At 48.0% G+C, this 18,533-nt stretch overlaps 1 protein-coding gene across 28 annotated transcripts in view; it reads left to right on the plus strand.

The window, feature by feature from the left end:
* Positions 1-5,023: 5,023 nt before the first annotated feature.
* The window catches only part of TRERF1 (transcriptional regulating factor 1), a 195,752-nt gene continuing 182,242 nt past the window's right edge, over positions 5,024-18,533 (plus strand). For 18 of the 28 annotated variants that reach the window (XM_057698379.1, XM_057698382.1, XM_057698386.1 and 15 more), the window contains exons 1-2: positions 5,848-6,049; positions 6,466-6,550. The gene's annotated coding sequence lies outside the window, so the exon portion shown is untranslated. The other 10 variants (XM_057698385.1, XM_057698394.1, XM_057698392.1 and 7 more) reach the window with 4 other exon arrangements.

Consider the following 18,533-nt stretch of genomic DNA (forward strand, 5'->3'; position numbering starts at 1 on the left):
GTTGCCTCTCAGAGCCTTGGATAGAGCAGGAAGCAGAGGTAAGATTTTCTTTCTGTGCTTTTCTTCCGCTATTTTTTTCATGCCTCCAGTTTTCCAAGTTTTTAAGAAGCTCTCCTGAACAGTCACCTTTAATATATATAGTATTATACAGAGGGGTTCATTTCTTTAAAGAGTTACCAAATAAATTGTCTCATCTTTTCTCTGAAATGCAAATTTTATCTCAAGGAGTTCAAACTTTCATTTCAAAAGGGGGTCATATGAAAAAAAAACTTTCAGCTGTTTAAATCAGAAGCACAGAAAAATTACTCCTAGAACAATACACAGAATGGTCAATGGGCCTAAAACATTTCACTTGGTTGTGAATTGGCTATATTTCCATTTCCATTTAGTTCTGATCTGTTCTTGAGATAGGCAAATAACCAGTGTGGCCTCAGAAATGACCCTTTTCTTGTGAAAGCCAACAGTACTGCTTAGACTTCTAGTTTGGATGGCTGGAAGGGGCCTGAGAGGCCTTCCAGCCAAACAACAAATGAAGACGCTCAGAGCAATAGTTCTGGACCAGGTGACAGAACCGGTAAGCACAGAGTTGAGAATTTTGCCTAGTGCATCAGATTCCTAATCCATGCAATTTTGAAGTGGCTTTGTGGAGACACACATCTTCAGGGGAAATTGGCCCCCAATGTTAATTTGCCTGTTCCTCCATCACCCAGTCCTGCCATTTTCCTTCCTATACATGGTCCTCCACGTGGTTAAGGGGGTCCTTAACAATTACCTGTCCACCTTGCTCTCTGCATTGTTCATCTCTGCCCCCTCCCTGGTTTACCTGCCAGACACAGGTGTGTTGTTCTGAATGTCCCACAGTAACAAAATTGCCATCTTTGCATGTCTACTATAAGTCAGTACTGTATTTCAACAATAAAAAAGTTCATAGTTACTGATAACATTTCATAGTAATTGAATAAGCCTGATCATTTTAAATTTCAGTGCTTTAAAATATAATTATTTTACTTTTAAATTTACTTCAGACTTATTTGAAACAGCAGAAGTAGGGTGAACAGTTTAATAGATAGCTCCATACTTTGCTAATCTTGTTTTATTTATCTTTTGTTTTTTTTTGGTAGGGGGCTGGAGTATTTGGAAAGAAATCGTAAACATACTTTCACCCCAAATTCCTCATTATGCTTCTCTAATAGATAAGAACTCAAGAAAAAAACGTAACTGCAATACCATTATCACATCTAATAAAATTAATAATTTCTTAACATCTATATCAAGTCCACATTTTATTTCCCTGATGCTCTCAACATCTTTTAAACAATTGATTTATCCAAATCAGAGCCACACAAGATCTAAACGTTGTTATTTTGTTTACTATGCCCCCTTTTTTTTACTATGCCTTTTAAAAGCCACTATTTACATATATTTGACTTTCACTTCATTTGACCAAGGAAGAACATATGGCCCCAGTCCACAGATGGGTGAACTGGGGCTCAGAGAGGTTAAGAAACATCCTCAAGTTCTCATTGCTGGTAGGGGCCAGACCCATAATTTGAATTGAGGTCTGCCTAAGTTCAAAGATTCCATTCTACTTTTTCCCTTTCAGGCTACCAGAATTTCTCCTGTGTTGCAGAGAGCCAAGAGGCCTAGTGGTTAAGAGAGAGGGTTTGGGCTCAGGTTGGCCTGGATGCAAATTGGAGCAAGTTACATAATCTCTCTGAACCTCTACTTCTGTTTGTATCTGTAAAATAAGGTTAATGATGAAGGTTTGGGGCTGATTAAATAGGAGAACGCATATCTAGTACTTAGCACAGTGCTTGGCACATAGAAAGCACTCAGTAAGCCTTAGCTATTATTACTAGCATAGAGGAAGAGAAAGAATCACAAAGTGTTTGTCTGCTTTTGTCAGTAGCTCAGGAATGGTGGTTCATCATTGTTACTACAAGCTGTTTAGGACTGAAGATGAAGGAGTGGGGAGGTTGGGAGCAGGGGGTGATTCTGCCTGGATTGGAGAAGGAAGCCCTGGACATACCTGGAAAACAGTTGAACATGTCTTCTGACCTTCCACAGAGGGAAAACTGATGGGGAGTAGACATTGTGGGAGGGAGACTTCTTAATGTTTATTCAAATTTGGAACCATCTAAATGCATTAAACCTATTCCAAGAAAATGAATTGTGTTCAAAACAAAACAAAAACAAACCCTCTCTTTTACCATGGGATAAGTGCTGAGAATGGGAAAACTAGGATCTAATGACAACAACAATAATAATAATCCTCTCACTCTTTTTGCAGCCCTAGGAGGGCTTCGGTTATCTAGGGCAGGTTTTGCACCAGGATGGGACTATTTCAGCCTGACTCTGATTTCAAAGATCCAAGGTAATATTTTAACTTTAGTTATCCTCCCTCTGACACTCATTCTAAGGGTCCAGAACCAGTGCTCCCAGATTTGGGGTTGTCTTCAAGCATATGCATTGTTGAGGGCTGAATTTATTGGCTAACTAAGGTCTCTGTACGTACTGTTTGTGCATTTATGGGTGCTTTCCCAGTTTATTAGGCCCCAGGACATTTTTTATGCTAAGTTAAGACTCTTGGGGCCCTGATTTTTTAGAGTCCTTAAATGATCAAGAACTCTGTTCTAAGGCCTTTACATATATGAACTCATTTAAATCTCACATGAACACTACACTGAAGGTACCATTATTCTTATTTGGCAAAGAAACTGAAACAAGTGAGGTTAGAGCCCAAACGACTAACCATTAGGCTTACTACGGCTCTGTTGGCAGTGGGCCAAGCATGTAGGGGTCCTTTGAATGTGACACAAACGTCCTTGGCTGCACAGCAGCAATACTTTAGATCCCAAATCCTTCCTTGTAGTTTAGGAGCAAGAAAGACCAGGGTGTCAACCTCCTCATTGACCCTGGGCAAGTTTCTTACCCCCTTCAAGCCTCAGGTTCCTTATCTGCCCCAGGGAGGAGTTTCAGATTAACAGACCTCTCCTTGCATTACAAGTGTGGGTGTGTGCTGGGGGTGGGAGGTGGCGGGGCTGAGAGGTAGAGGGGCTGAGGTTTCTGGCAGTACTGCGCTGCTTTTCCTAAGTCTCTTGAGGAAACAGTGTGTTTGAGATTTTCTCCTAGTCAACTCCCTCCCAGGATGTCGGGCCCCCAGTCAGTGACGGCGCTTAAAGTTGGCTCTTCCTCCTCCGCTTGGAAAAGGGCCGCCACTGCGGCCAGCTCCGGCCACAGTCCGGCTGCCCGGAGGTCGAAGGTGGGTCTTTTTTCCCTGAGGGGGTTGGGGCTGAGATTGTATCCTTAGGAAGACTTCTTGGAGGTAGTGACAATTGAGTCGAGTCCTGAAGGTCTAGCAGGAGTTAGTAAGAAGAGGGGGAGGGGGAAGGGTTACCCCCGCCCTCAGCCACAGAACAAAGAAACACTACCCGGCTTACAGTATAGGAGGAGGAGCTGTGAAAGCGGAGAGGTCCGTAAGGGCGAAATCGCGCGGGGGCTTCGGAGCTTTATTCTAAGAGCAATTGGGAGGGGTTTGAAGGAGTGCAGTCCGGAGTTTTTGAAAGACTCTTCTAGCCACTTGGGAAGAATGGTCGGAGGAGGGCAGGAGGCTATCGCAGAAAGCAGTCGGGTTGAAAGATGACCAAGGACTGAGGAAAGTGGGTGTGGGGGGCGGAGACCGAGCATCTGAGCCCTTCTCAAACCCCACGACACTGGGCGCTATGCCTCGACTTTCTTTGCTTGTGTGGAAGGGCCCCATAAAGGGCAGGGCATCGGCCAAAGGCTCACAGAGCGAAACAGCGCAGAGGCCCCTCTTCTTTCGGGGGCTCTCAGGTCCAGGTGCCTCAGAATTGGTAGGGTTACGCGGGAGAACTTCACACTGCTGAAGATGGAGAACCGTTACCCCTCAAAATACACAAAAACCTCGGCCGCTTTTGGCAGCAGCATCCTCCGCCCATGACCTCATGCTTTAAGCTCCCATATAGCCTTCCCCCGCCCTGTCCACACCCGGCGCCCGAGTGGGGGTGGGGTGGGGGGACAGTGGAAGGGCTGGGTAGCGGGGGCACCTTATTTATCCTGCGCGAAGATCTGGGGGAAGGGGAGCAACGATTTCCCTATACCGGAAAAAAACCAAAACAAAACATGGTTTAACTTTGTCCTGAGCAAAAACCACTCGCTGTCTTGTGGGACTTCCACGAGATCGCTGCCCCGTACCCGGCCCGAGGTGGTCTGTTTAGCCCAACCATCTTTGGTTCACGTTTCCTTGAACCGGAGAAGCTGCCTGGAAATGCTGGCGTCCCGGGCTGGACCGAAGGGCAGCCGCGCCTTCGAGGGACCAGGGGGCTGTCCGGCTCTCGCCCCCTTGGCGCCGCCGAGGTTTGAACCCTTGGCTCGCCTTTCAGCTCGCGCCCTGCCCCCTGCTCGCAGCTGCTCTCGGTTTGGGTACAGCGGTTTCCCCCGCAGAGGAGGAGGAGGAGACAGCACGAGGAGCGACTCCCGGCTCGGGTTTCCGCACCAATGCCGAGCAGCCCCGGGCGGCCCCCGGCGGCCGGCCCTCCTCCCCGGCACCACGTTCCACAGTCATGGCGCGCGAGGAGGGGCAAGCGCGCGCCGCGGCGGCACCCGCGCCCCGTCCCCTCCCCTCTGCCGCCCGGTTCCGGCCCCTCTCCTAGGCAACCTCCCTCCCCGGCCTGCTGCGCCGCGGAGATGGAGACCCCTCCCCAGAGGGCTGCAGTTTCAGCGCCGTTTACAGCACCCCCTCCCCGCCCCCATCGGGGCGGAGGGATGGAGCCGCGCGCTTCGCGAACCTCCAGCCCCTTCCCGGGAGCCTCAACCCCTCTTCCAGCCCCACCGAGGCCAGGGTGCCACCGGGGGTAGGCGCAGACCGTCTCCCCGCAGCCCACCTAGACCTTGGCATCTCTGCAACCCCTTAAAGAATAAACATAAACCGCAAACCCCAGTCGTTAGACTGCAAAGCGCGTTACAATAACCGGGACGGTTACGCAGGAAACAATCCTGCTCTGGTCCGGGTCTCAGGCGGCAGCTTCCCGGCCTTCTCCGGGGCCTCGATTTTCCGGCCTCGCCGGAGAGTCTGCCACACCCCGGGGCTGACAGGTCCCGCGCAGGGCCGCAACTTGGTCCGCGCCCCCCGCCTCATCCTCATCCAGAGTCTCGCCAGCCTACAAAAGGTGCAACCTCACGCACATGCAGAGAACACAAATAAGGTCGGCAGCGCATCGCCGGGGAGGCTGCGAACAATGCGCCGGGCGGCCCGCGCCCGCCAGAGCGCGGCGCCCCGGGGGACAGGGGGCGCGGGCGGGGGCCGCGGCGGAGGACCCGCCGGCCGCCGCGCTGGACACCTTACTTCCTGCTTCCCCGCCCGCGGCCAGACCCAGCTCTGCGGAGGGATATCTCTCCCCTTCTCTGTCCCTCTCTCTCCCTTCCCCCGCCCCCCCTCCTTTTTTGCTTCTGCTCCCCCCCACCACCCCACCCCGCCTTTCTCCTTTTGCAAGAAAATAATTTGACAGTCGATTTGCTGACAGGGGAGGAATTTGCATCCTGGATTAAAAAAAAAAAAAAAAAAGGCCGAGAGGAGCTTGGGAACGGTTGCTAGGGGTGGGTAATGGGTGAAAAAAGGGGGGCGCCGGGGAGCGGATAAGGAGGGTTAAGGGACGGGGCGAGGGTGGGGAGCAATGCAAAAGGTAAGGCCAGGTTACCGCGGCTCGGCCCCGAGTGGGCTGCGGCCGGGGGAGGGGCGAGAGATACATATGTATTTCTGTCTCCCTAGCACACCCCCTTCCCTCTAAGCGATGGCTGAGAGGCGGTGCATGCAGATGGGGAGTAAGTTTCCTGAAGGGGAGGGTGGATGCACGCGCGCGGCCCCGCGCTGCAAATTTCCACCGGGGAGGGAGAGTGGCTGGATGCGGAGAGTTTGGAGTTGCTTGCGGCGGAGGGCAGGAAGGGGAGCAGGGCCGGGAAAGGGGGCTGGCGGGCGCTATATCTGGGAGTAAGTTTCCAGGATCTGGAGAGGCTGCACGCTTGCTCGCTAGTAAGTTTCTGGCCGGGGAGGGCGCGTTGGGGAGGAGGAGAGGGAGGGGTGCATGTATATAGAAGGGGGGAGGGGGGAGCAGATTTCCTGCAGGGAGGCTGAATGCATATGGAGAGTAGATTTCCTGAAGGGAGGGTGGAGGCGTAGACGGACCGAGTAAGTTTCTTGCTGGGGTGGCGGCGGAGGTGGTGGGCTGGTGCTTTGGAAACCGGGAGCTTCCTACCCGGGGTGGGGGAGCACGCTGTTGGGTGAGGGGGCGAAGGGCCAGGTTCCCTGCTGGGGAGAGGGGTTTGCATCTGGGGAGTATGTTTCCTGGCGGAGCGATATTTGTTTACAGGCTGAGGGCAGTACTGTAAGTGAGTAGCGCTTCGAGAAGGCGGCTCTGACATAAATTAATATTGAAATTACTCCATCAGCTCTGCTCGCCCCCCATCTCACCCCCCAAGCTAAGACTGGTCTTCTTGTCGGATTGCCCATGCACTTGTTGCAGAAACAACCAAGGTAGGCAAGAAGCTTATTAAGTTTCATTTTTTAAAAAAATTAGTTGGGGGATGCTCCGTGAGAAGACGGGGGAGGGGAAGGGAAAAGTGGGGTATGGATTAGAAAAAGTCTCCCCCCACTTCTTTACTTTCAGAGTGTTAGCAGGGCCTTCTCTCTGCTTCCCTTCTTCCCTCTTCCCTCTCTGCGCTGCACAGCATCCCAGCAAAGGGGGAGGGGTGAGGTGGGCGCTATAATTGGCAGCCCCAGCTTAAAGCGTGGTGGTGGTGGGGGCTCGCAGTTGAAGGCTGTGTTGTTATAAAGCCTTCATTCTTCCAGCCAAGAAACCGCAGGACCCTAGGGATGTGCCTTTTTGGGGTTTTTGACATGATACATATGTGTATGTATACGCTCTTGTGGGCTCTTCGGGGGCTGGGTACTCCCCAGAAGTTAAAGTGGCCACCCAGATGGGAGAAATGTGTAAGGGAGTAAACCTGCCCCTTCACTCCCCAACTTCAGGTCGGGAGACTGGGAAGTTCTGCCGGTGGTCTAAAGAAATAGATATTAAAAAAACAGCACAAAACCGCCCATTCACTGGCAGAGGCCCAGAGCACCTGGCGGGCAGCCTCTGGCCAGCACTGGGCTGGAGCATGTGCGCCTGCCATCCTTAGGTTAAAAGAAAATGACTTCTGGTTCCTCCGTGTGCCTTCGACTGGCCCGTTAGAGCGAGCTTTGTGGAAACTCTTCCCCACACTAGACGCGGCTTTGGCAAGTGAACGTGTTGAAGAGGGCTGCTAACAGCATGGCCCCGGCTGTCTTGTGAAGTGCAGGGAAGTGATGCTTAAGAATGACGGATCCAGGGATGGCTGAAGAGTTCTTTAAAAAAATGCCGGCTGTCTGTACTTTTTAGCCGGCTACGGAGCAGAGCTTTAAGAAGGAGTTTTCAGTTGTCCCAGTTGGTACCAACCTTCTGCATCATAGACTGTCTCAAGAAAGCAGTCTGGTGATGGAAAATGTCGTTTTGGTGCTCGCTGGAAGGATAAGCAGGAGTGTTCAGCGCTTAACTAGTTAACCAGCCTTCTTTGCTTGTCTGTGCCTCTTTTCCTGGTCCTCAGCCTACCGGTTTCTGCAGATGAGTTGTAGGTCTTGGCTGTCAGGTACCTCTGTTATGCTGGGAGCTTTATTTATTTCCTTATTTTCCTTTTTTTCTTTAATTGAAGTATAATTGACTTACAGCATTGTATTAGTTTTGATTGTATAACATAGTGATTCGATATTTTTATACATTACGAAATGATCACCTCCATAAGTATGCTGGGAGTTTTAACTTGGCCAGGATAATTTTAGCACCAGGGATTCAAACCCAGACATGTTTAGTAGAGTCAGGGAGTAAACACTAGGCAGTACGGTTAACTAAAGTTGGTTTAGCTTTCTGCAGTTCCTTAGACAGGCGCAATACTAGCAGGGGGAAAAATGCGTTTTAAAAAAAATGATCTCTTTACATGTTACTGATGGACAGTATTTTTTTTTCTTTCCTTCCTGTCGTCAGATTTCCAGATTGAGATTTTGATATTTGGCAGCTTCAGAGTTGAGTTAGTTGGGAATTAAATATTATTGCCACTTATCAAATGTTCCTAACTAGGCATTTGTTAAAAAAATTAGCTATTATTTTTCCCTTGCTGAAAATCTGAGTCTGGTTGATGTATATGCTGGGAAGGTAAACAAAATCTTTATGTGTGTTTATCCCAGGGTGGGGGAATTATTTACATGTCTACCCTTGAAGCCAAGAGCAGTCATTCAGTTTTGTTTTTTTTTAATTTGTGAGATTTATTTTATTGTCTTGCTTTAGCCATTAATCAAGTCATGGTAGCTTTTTTTCTCTTCGGCTGAGAATGTTCTTGTGGTAATAAAGGTTTGAAGGCCCATGAATCATAATTCATTCTTTTAAAAATATTGTCAGGAGTTGATTTATAGGAATTGATACAGGGAGTGACACACCTCTTTGGGCTCCGCCCTTTTAGGCATGTCCATTTTCGCCAAAGAATTGTTTAAGAAGCCAGCTTGACATGTCAAAAAAGAGCATTTCCCTTCTGCTTTATGGGCATTGAGAAGATTAATTTTGCAGGTTCCATAGTAAGCATGGGTCTTTTCACAGCTTGGTAAGCAGGCTTCCACATAGCAGGCATGTGTTAATATCACATAGCATTTATGTGAGCTTGCTGTGAAAACAGTTTTTCTATGAACTGTGTGGAAAGTACTCAGTTTTGCCTCCTTTAACCCACTTGGGCCTGTGGTTTTTGTTGAGGTGGGAGCTTTCATTGTAAAAGAGGAGACAAGACTATAGTGTTCTTTGCTGCTTATATAATAAAATCTGTGGTCACAGAAACAAAGCTTACTTAAAATTCTTTTTCTCCTGCTCTGGTGGGTGGATTGGTTATAATATTCAAAAGCATCAGGTTTTTTGGGAAAGGATGAGGATTCTCTATAAAGTTGATTAATCAGAAAGTGTTAAAAATTGTCTTGTGTTCAGCAGTTGGATCGGTTTACAGTGTTTGTAAAGTGACAAAGAACTTTTACAGTGGTTTGATTCTCAAGGCAGGAGGACAGTGTCACTGGAAAGAAAAGTACAGAGGGTATCAGTGTCTAGCCATTTCTGGACTTCAGGGTTTTTATCTTAAAACTGCATGGTTTGATCCGTGAGTTCCATCCGTCTCTAAAATTCTGTGACTCGGTATTGTGGAGAGAAGTCTCAAGAGATCTCCACAGTCTGTCTCTTCCTGGGCCAACGGCCAAATTGCTTCATGGACTTGGGTGAGTTGATTAACTTCTCTTTTTGGCTTCTCTTGGAGAGAGTGGATTTACACCTTGGCATTCCAAAAAAGGACTCTTGAATGGCCCAGTGATCTTGACTGTCAAATACAGGGAAATACTTATGAAAGTCTGCCAACCGTCTTGGAAAAAAAAAAAAAGTGCATGGTTGAGTCCCAATTATACGTGCTAATAGAGAGTGGAGCATATAATCCCAGGCACCAAAAATAATTTCTGTTCATCTCAGAAGTTTTCCCCTCCAGCCAGCTGGTTCACCTGCCTAATTATGCCTGGTCAAGTCTAAGGTTAATTGAGCTGTTATTCCCAGGCAGCAGGGAGAGGTAGTCTTGGGAGGAGTGGGAGACCAGAAAGCCTAGTGTGGCTTTATCCCCTTTCTGTGGAGAATTCACACGTGGGTAATTGGGATTTGGTCATATATTTGTGATAAGATTCTCAGTAATGATACTGTGTTACTGTCACTCCTGGGATATCATATATTTCACCACCGGCACTTTTGGGGGAAAAGCTCTTGATGTTTTTATTGACTTTGAGCACTGACATGAGAAGGAAGGATCCAGACAAGTGGCTCAGACCCCAGGCAGTAGAGATGGGTGCTGATGGTCCTGGTCCTGCTCTAAGGGCAGCTGAATTCAGCTTGTTTTATTTCTGACCTCATAACACTGTGTGATTTAGGGAGGAGAATCAGCTGGAATCTTGTGGATTAATATTTCTGAATTTGCATGTTGGAGGGGAACCAATGAAATAAAGGGGAAACTAAACCATAGCTGATTTCTTTTGTGGGGAGAGGGAGACAAGAGCAGCTGGATTCCAGATACTGGCATGTTTTTCAACAAGGGTACTGCGGCATCTTAAGGAATAATATAGTTCTGGGAACGTGAGTTCGATCCCATGGCTCTCTTAATAAACCTTTCTTCTGGGTTCAAGAAAGTACACAAAAAAGCTTCTGTGGCACTTTTTAAAGGTGTTTAAGCTCTCAAGGTAGCTGCTTGTAGGGTCTTCTGGTGAATTGGGGTTTACTGAAGAAACATGATTTTTGCTTTTCCTCATGGAGACAAGTGGGATATACTGAGCTATTGGGCTGTTGGGTTAGCAACACTAAGAAAAAACTTTTTCTGATACAGAGGAAGGGGAAAAAGAACTTGTGTGCCTAAATGGCTGTGATAACCGAGAGCTCATAGGAGGTTAACAGTTATTTCATGCTGTAACCGGATCTGGTTTCTTTATGTGTGCATTTGGCAGCTACTTATTGAGCACCTACTATTTGCTAAGCACTGTGTTACTGCTCTGGATATACACTGATAATTAAAAGAGACATAATCATCTTCCTCCACCCATCCCCCACCACACCACACCACCTAGCCTACAGTCTGGAGGGGAGGTAGACATGTAAAGAAGTATATCTTGCAAAATGTGATAAATGCTCAGATGAAACCACAGGGAGCAGTGACCTGGACTTAGTTAAAGGAGCCTAGAAAAGCCTCTCTGAGGATTGGAGGTGGAGGAAGACAGAGAGCATCAGGCAGAGAGAGGAAAGCCTGTATAGAAGGACTTTGGCCTTGTTGGTGGGGTGGGGGGGACCTAAAAGAGGCACAGGTAGACAAGGGGGAAGGGTGGGCAGGAGTCATGAGATGATTGTGCAGGACTTGGGGCCTTGAAAGGTTTGAGTTCCATTTGAAAGGTATTAGAAAGCCATTGAAAGTTTGCAATGGGAAGTAACATCCCTAACTCGAGTTTGAAGGGGGTGGCATTGGTGGAGAGGGCAGATGTGGAATTGGGGAGTGCAGTAAAAAGGCATTTGGAGCAGACCAGGTGGGGAGGTGACAGGAGGTGAATGAAGGGGCACAGGTGGGTGTGAGATGCTTATTAGAGGTAGTCTGGGCAGGGCTTGCTGATGGATTTGGTGGAGGGTGGGGAGGAGGAATCCAGTTGCGAGGTTTCTGAGCAGTTGGGTAGATATGGTTGGTGCTCTTTGCTGAGATGGGGTGAGGCAGAGTCTTGGGGAGCAGAATCAAGCGATTTCAGTTTGGGCACCACTAAATTTGAGATGCCTGTTAGACTCAAGGTGGAGACGTTAAGCTTGCAGTCTGCTGTAGCGTCTGGTGCCAGAGGTGTGGCCAGGCAGGAGATAAAAATGTGCGAACCATCAGCCAAGGGGTGGTATTTAAATATGGGAGGCTAGATGAGGTGCCCTAAGGTGTCTGTTGAGAGAGAAGAAAAGGCTGTGTGTGTGTGTGTGTGTGTGTGTGTGTGTTGGGGCAGGGGGAGTGTCAAATGTTTTATGAGTTTAAGGTCAGAGAAGTCACCGCTGAATTTGGCAAAATGGAAGCCATTGGCGACTTTGCAAAGGACACTTTTAAGTGGAGCAGTGTGTTGGGTGGGAGCAAGACTGGAGGGGTTGGCAGGGGAATAGGAGGTGAAGAACTGGGAGGAGCACATGTAGAGAACTTCGGGGCAACGTTTGACTGTGCAAGGAGGGCAGAGAAGTGGAGGGGGAGCTGGAAGGACATGCGTGTAGAGGGAAGGGTTTGGGGGGGTGCTGCTGGTCTATATGTGTGATGAGGGGAAAGGTCAGTGGAGACGGAGGGATGGGTCCAGAGCAGTGGGTTGGGTTAGCTGAGCAAAAGCCCTTGAGAAGGTCTGTGGGGAATATCTGGCTTTGGTGGGGGGAGGGCCATCCTTCATGGTGACAGGAGGGAAAATCCAAGAAGAGTGAAGGTACAGGTGAGGGAAAGGTTGGGGGTGGTGCTGGCGCAGAGGTGCTCTGTCTCTCCAGGCTGAGGTCTCGCTGCCCTTGGGTTTGGGCTTTGATACCAGCCAGAGACGACAAGGGTTAAGACTGCATCAGAAAATTGTACTGCATTTTTCTGAACATTTGACTGCATTACTGAGCAGTACAGAGGAAAGACCAGATTCTTTCGCTTGGGGAAAGGAGTCTTCGGTTAAAGTAATTTGGGCCTCACATTAGATTTATTTGAAAACTATGATTGGGAAGACATCTGTGATTTGCAGCCCTGTTTAAAAGTTGGTAGGCACGGTGTCATACATTTTGAGCAAGAGAAAATAAAAGGCGAAAGGGCTGCTGCTTCTTCAGGCGGCCTTTCACAAAAACATGCCGCAGACTACTCTGCCTGTCCCGGTAACCCCAACGATGGGATCTCTGTGGCAGGAGAGTGGGTGAGGATAGAGTCGGAACACCTGGTTTGGGGTCCAGCCCCGTCGAATGGCTCTGGACAAGTCAGCCTCCGAGGCTGTCTCCGCATCTGTAAAAAGAGGGTGATACCATCTGTCGTCTCTTCTCTGAGAATTGTGAGGATGAACTCAGAGAGTGTACGCAAAGTGCGATGTAAACTGTAAAGAGGCATCGCACATGGGCGGCAGCGAGGTGCAGTGATCTTCAGCCGGATCTCCTTTTAGATGTGAAACTTGACAACCAATGAAAAACTTCCCTTAGCTCCCCAAAGCTTCTGCTAAAAATCGCGTTCACCAAGTCCGCTCTCACCCCTGCTCCCCCGTTGTAGCCACTTTCTATTTGGGGTTTTCAAGTCCTCTGATTTCTTCCAGCAAAACTGCTCTTACTGCCAGAAGGCTGGCATCAGAAAAGCTGGCTGTGAAATGCCAGTCTGTAGAGGTTCACACTCTGATTCCATAAATAGAATTTGAGACCTGCCCACTCAAAGGGCCATATGAATTTGGTTCGTGAACTTGGTACGGGGAAACCGTGAATCCACCCAAGAACCCCAACTGTGGTCCAGTGGTCTTAGCAGTGATTCATTTGCTTTCCGAGTTTGTTTTGCAAATGAGGACTGTTCTATAAAGCTGATACTACCTAAAAAGTCCTTAGCCCTTAGTCTTACTGTGTATGCTGGAAAGTCATTTCTAGTTTTAAAAAGCAACCAATGTTTTTTATTAATCCGACCCCTGGCCTCTGCCTAAGAGGGTGAGGCTTTATTTATTTACTTTAAAATTAATTTTTACTATCAAAAAACTTTAAACACAAACAAAAGCAAACAGACTAGCATAATGAACTCCGTTGTACCCATCACCTAGATTCAGCAGTTAGTGAGATTTTGCACAGCTGTGGATAAGGGGACTTCTTCCTGTATTTGTAAAGTAAACACAAGTTGTCAGTTTTGAGAGATCAGTAGAACTGATATCAATTTGGTTTCATAGAGAGGGAAAATAATCAACAAAAAATCATAGAGAGGAAATGGATGACGTCACTGTAATAACTACTGTTTACCTAGTTATAGGTCCAGAGCGTCTTTGGCATGTCTTATGTTAACTGTCTTGCAATAACCATAGGAGGTAGATATTATTTTCATTTTACAGCTGAGGAAAGTGAGACTCATGAAGTAGAATTGAAAAAATGTAAATAAGTGATTAACCCAGAATCACATGTTCAGCTAGTATCCAAAGCCCTAGTTTAATGCCAGAATTTGAATGGTCTCCAAATTTTGTGGACTCTCAGATAATGCCATATAGTATTCAATAAGAGATGTGGTACAGACTGTATATGCAAAGGATCATGGAAACCAAGAAGATCATCTGGGAATTTTGGGCTTAGAACTCCAGCGACCTTAGTTGGAAATACTCAGATGATTTAAGCATGTTTTGGGCATTACATTTTTCAAAAAATTGAATTATCTGGCTCGTGCTGGAGCACACAGCTTTAAGGCTGCTTCATAATGAAAGCCAAAACTTGATTTTAAGAAATTTACTGGTTATTCTTCATTAGCCTCCCCCTCTCAGCCCTGTCCCCTCTGTGGGGCACCTCTGTGGTCATTTCTAGAGAGTATGGCCTTTAGTCTGCAGGCTCTGGCTTTGAACATACTGGGCCTAGAGCAGATTGCTACCTGGGGAGGCTTCCTGAGGGCTCCTGGGTGCTTTGTCGTAACAGAGGCTATAACAGAGGTTGCTCTGAGAGCCTCTCCTCATCTTGGGGAAACCGCCTCCAATCCAACTTCTTTGAAAGATTTTTGAAGAAAGGAAAAGAAAAAAAAAATGGAGTCGATGCCCAAGGAGTTTTAATAGGAGTGTCGTTTGAGTTCCCTCTGTTGTCATCACAATGGGAGATACCAAACTCCCTTAAAATTCAGCTGAAGGCTGCCCGTAATGAGCTGATTCTCAAGTGCTGGGACATGTTCATTTCTCTGTTTTAATTGGGTGAACACACGTGAGCTGAGGGGTTTTCAAGGGGAGCCAGGGTAGGTAAGAACGTTCAGCGGCCTCTTTCCTTTTGAAGAGTCTGAGCTTCTTTAGAGACCAGCATGGAATTCAAACAATTTCACGGTGCAGATACTCATTCCTTAAGTCTTTCTCGAGGGCTCTGTGTGCCTGGTCGTGGGCCAGACTGTGGGATGGGCTAGAGGGGGATGCTCTTGGGCTCCTGCAGCCCTTCGCTCGCAGGGCTGCTGTCAACCTGACCACTGGGCGTGTCTTTCACTCCTTCTAGACTGCCCTGGGGAGGGCAGAACTGGGTCATCACTCAATTTTGCACCCCCAGCACCTTGCACAGAGCCTGGCGCTAGTTAGTACAGTGTAAATGCTTACAGCTGCTTTGTTGCTTTGGTTTTGCCTCTCTGGTTCTCTCCCCATCGGTTCTTGATGGAGGGAGAAATCCGGGCCTCTCTGCCACCAGGGTCAGCTCTTGCAGCTGAAGGAGACCAGACTGGAGAAATGTTTCCTTCCCCCTTGCCTTTCTGGCCTGGCAGCCTTTAGCTGGGGTGGTTTAACTGAGCTCTCAAATGCAAATGTGGCCCCATCCCCCATCTCTTTTAATAAGTGACATTTTGTTAAATCAGTTATTCAAGGCCTTATCTATATTTCTGTCTGTGCTGGCTTAGTCAAAATAGGAAAGAGTGAATATTAGATTTCTTCATCCGCCCCCTCCTCCCTCCCCTTTGAGCAACTCTACGTAAGATTTCTGATAGGGGAGGGGTGATGTGTCCTTGAAGAAGTAAATGCTGCCTGCAGAAAAAATGTGGAAGGCTTTGACTTGTAGCGAATGCTGTTTTTCAGCAGCTGTGATTTTTCCATTTTTCTTTTTCTTTCTGTTTTGATTAGTGGAACTCATTGTGCTCCGGGGTTGGGATTGCGTTGGGGGAGGGCGCGGAGGGAACAACATTTACTGGGAGAGCTCGAGTTGGGGAGGAGGAAGGAGAGAAGGGATTTATTGAAAATATATGTCTACTTCTGCTATGATAAAGCAGCAGGCATGTAAAAATGCAACGGGGAAATCATTATTGTGGTAATGTAGGCAGAGCTCTGCTTTCTCATTAACGGAGCTTAGCCCACGTGGAGGAGGGGGCTGCCGGGCTGCTTTGAGAGTTGGGGTATTCAATAATAGCAGAAACTCAGGGGATTGTCCCCATCCCCCTCTGCTCACCCCCTCTAGCTGCCTTCTCCTTTCTTCCTCGTCAGTTTGCAACCTTTTTAAAGCTGCTTGTTGAATTTCATGGTCTCCTTCCTCACCCCTGCCACCCCAAAATGCTATGAGGACTGTTTAATTTTTAAAGTTAGAGGGAATTAAAATAAATCTTCCGTTGGGAACTCGAGGAGATTTTTGGCAACACATTGTGAGTCAGAGGTTGGATTATACCCCTTGCATCCTGGGGAGCATCACGAAGAGCCGATTTAGGGGCTCAGGAATTTGCATATGCCTTGAGGTACCCAAGTGAGGGTTCCACTGCGCTTTAGGAGCAGAGAGCTTACTGTGTGCCTGGCCTCGTGCAGATATGTCAGGCATTTCATCTGCACAACAATTGTAAGAGGCAGATGTGATGCTTAGTTTACACTTGAGGAAACCGAGGCTCCGGGCATTTCAGCAACGTGTTTAAGGACGTTCAGGGGCTGTGTTGCCTAGCTGGTCTCCAGACCCAGGACTGACTCCAAAGACTGGCTGCTGATCACTAGGCTATGCTGTCTTTAAAAATTGGCTAGTCACCTTCCTTGTACAGGCCTCTAGATTCCAGAAACTTGGGGAAAATAGAGCCACTACAAGGCCTGCCAGTGACAGTTAAGGGTAGAGTGCTCAGGGCAGTCATGAGAGCCTTTCCCGAGCTCCTGAACAGAGCCGCCATTCTAAGGAAGGTCAAGGTTAGGGGCTCACATCTTTGTCAGAAGAGATGAATGCCCTGCCCCCCAGCCCTGCCAGGCTATGGTCCCTTTGCTGACAACTCACTTGTTCATCAGGCTTTTACTGACTGCCTCCCATGTGCTGAGATTGTACCAATGGCTAGAAATACTAGGACAAGTAAAAGAAGGTGCTCAGAGTCTAGTGGAGGACAGTTACGAGAACATACAAGTATGATACACAGTGATGCCTGCCTAGAAAAAGACAAAACTTCAGAAATAGTAAGTAGGAGGGAAGTCTTCAGAGAGAGGTGGTACGTGGGTGGGTTGTGTGGGTTCAGTGGGGCTTACAGGTAGACAAGGGGGAGGAGACAGCTGATAGCCTGGTGAGCATAGGAAACCACATACAGTCTGGCCTTACTGCATCACCACTTCAACTTCAAAGCTTACCCGTCTAATTTCATTTTCCATTGCCCTCAGTTGAATGCTCTAGAACAGTGCTGTCCGGCATGGTAGCCCCTTAGCTATTCATGACGCATTAAATTTAAATTAATTTACAAATAAATAAAATTAAAAATTCAGTTCCCCAGTTGCGCTAGCCATTTGTCAAGTGCTCAGTAGCCACACTCGGCTAGTGGCTGCCATATTGGAGCGTGTAGATATAGAACATTTCCGTCAGTACAGAAGTTTTGTCAGCACTGCTCACAAACTTTGCTCTGAGGTTGTCTTCAGCATGGAATGTTCCCGCCATTGCCCCTCACCTGGCTTATCCCCACTTCTTCCAGAGGGCTTCCGTAAACACCCAGGCTGGGCTTCTGTCCCACCGTCCCTCTGGATGGCAATGCTCCCTTTCTGTGTCTGTTTCCCCAACATGACTTTTGGCTTCTTAAAGGCATGGACTGCGTCTTGTTCATCTGTGTCATGTCTTGTGTGGCCCCGGCACCCAGAGCACGTAGGAAGTTCTTTTTTTTTCTTTTTCTTTTTTCGGCACACGGGCTTAGTTGCTCCGCGGCATGTGGGATCTTCCTGGAGCTGGGATCGAACCCGTGACCTCTGCATTGGCAGGCGGACTCTCAACCGCTGTGCCACCTAGGAAGCCCGACATAGGAAGTTCTTAATGACATTTGGTGGTGGTGAGGCTGGAGGAGTAAGCAGGGGGATACCCGGTGCCACGTTATAGAACTTGATCTTGATCCTGTAGGCAGTGGGAGAGTCACTGAAGGGTTTGGGGTGTGGGGGGAATGGGGGTCATGTCAGACATATATTAGAAAGATTAATCTGAGAGGTGTGGAGGACAGGCTTGGCTGAGCCTGCAGGCCAAGAGATCAGTTAGAAAAGTGTTAGAAGCACAGGGGCAAGAGGACTAAGGGTCTGGACTTCGTAGGCTGTGACAGTAATGTTGAAAGAATAGCTGCAAGTCAGGGCCTCCTACCATTTCTCTCCCCATTTTAGCTGCTCTTTTCTATTTTTAAGGGAAACTGTAAAAAGAGTTCCCTTTCACTTCTGGGTCACCAACCCCTTTCCCTTTTGAGGCCCCCGGGCATTTACTCGGAAATCCTCCCTGTCCACTCTGCTTTGTTGGTGGCTGCCCTCTTTCCCCCTCCCCTCCCACCGTGTGCCCACCTGTTCATTTCCCTCCAGGGGACACTCTGGGTCATCCCATTTCTCAATTTATGATCAAATCTGAGCAGAAGTGCAGGGCACAGAGGCTAGGATTTCCGCCTCTGTCTTTGCCAACCTGTGTCAGGTTCTTCTGTGAGGACACCTTCAGGGGCTTAAATTTCAGAAGCTTGTAGAAGGTTTTGAAAAGGAGTCTGGAATGTAACTGAGATCATTCCAGTCTGCCTGAGACAGTTAAGAAGGAACCAGGATGGTGGAATTTAGGGAAGCATGAGAGGATTCTCTTCTTTCGGAAGGTGAAGCTGTGTGCTCTGGCTGTGGTGACCTCACATTGTGCACGTGTGGGGTTAGCATGCATTTCAGAGCTTAACAGTACCTAATAAGTGCAAACACATGCCATCATTTTACATATATTACCTCGTTTAATCCTCAAAGCATCCCCATTATACGAGTGAGGAAATGGAGGCACCGAGGGATGTAGTGCTTG

The sequence above is a fragment of the Hippopotamus amphibius genome, chromosome 11 (assembly GCF_030028045.1).
Source record: "Hippopotamus amphibius kiboko isolate mHipAmp2 chromosome 11, mHipAmp2.hap2, whole genome shotgun sequence".
In the NCBI taxonomy this organism is placed as follows: domain Eukaryota; kingdom Metazoa; phylum Chordata; class Mammalia; order Artiodactyla; family Hippopotamidae; genus Hippopotamus; species Hippopotamus amphibius.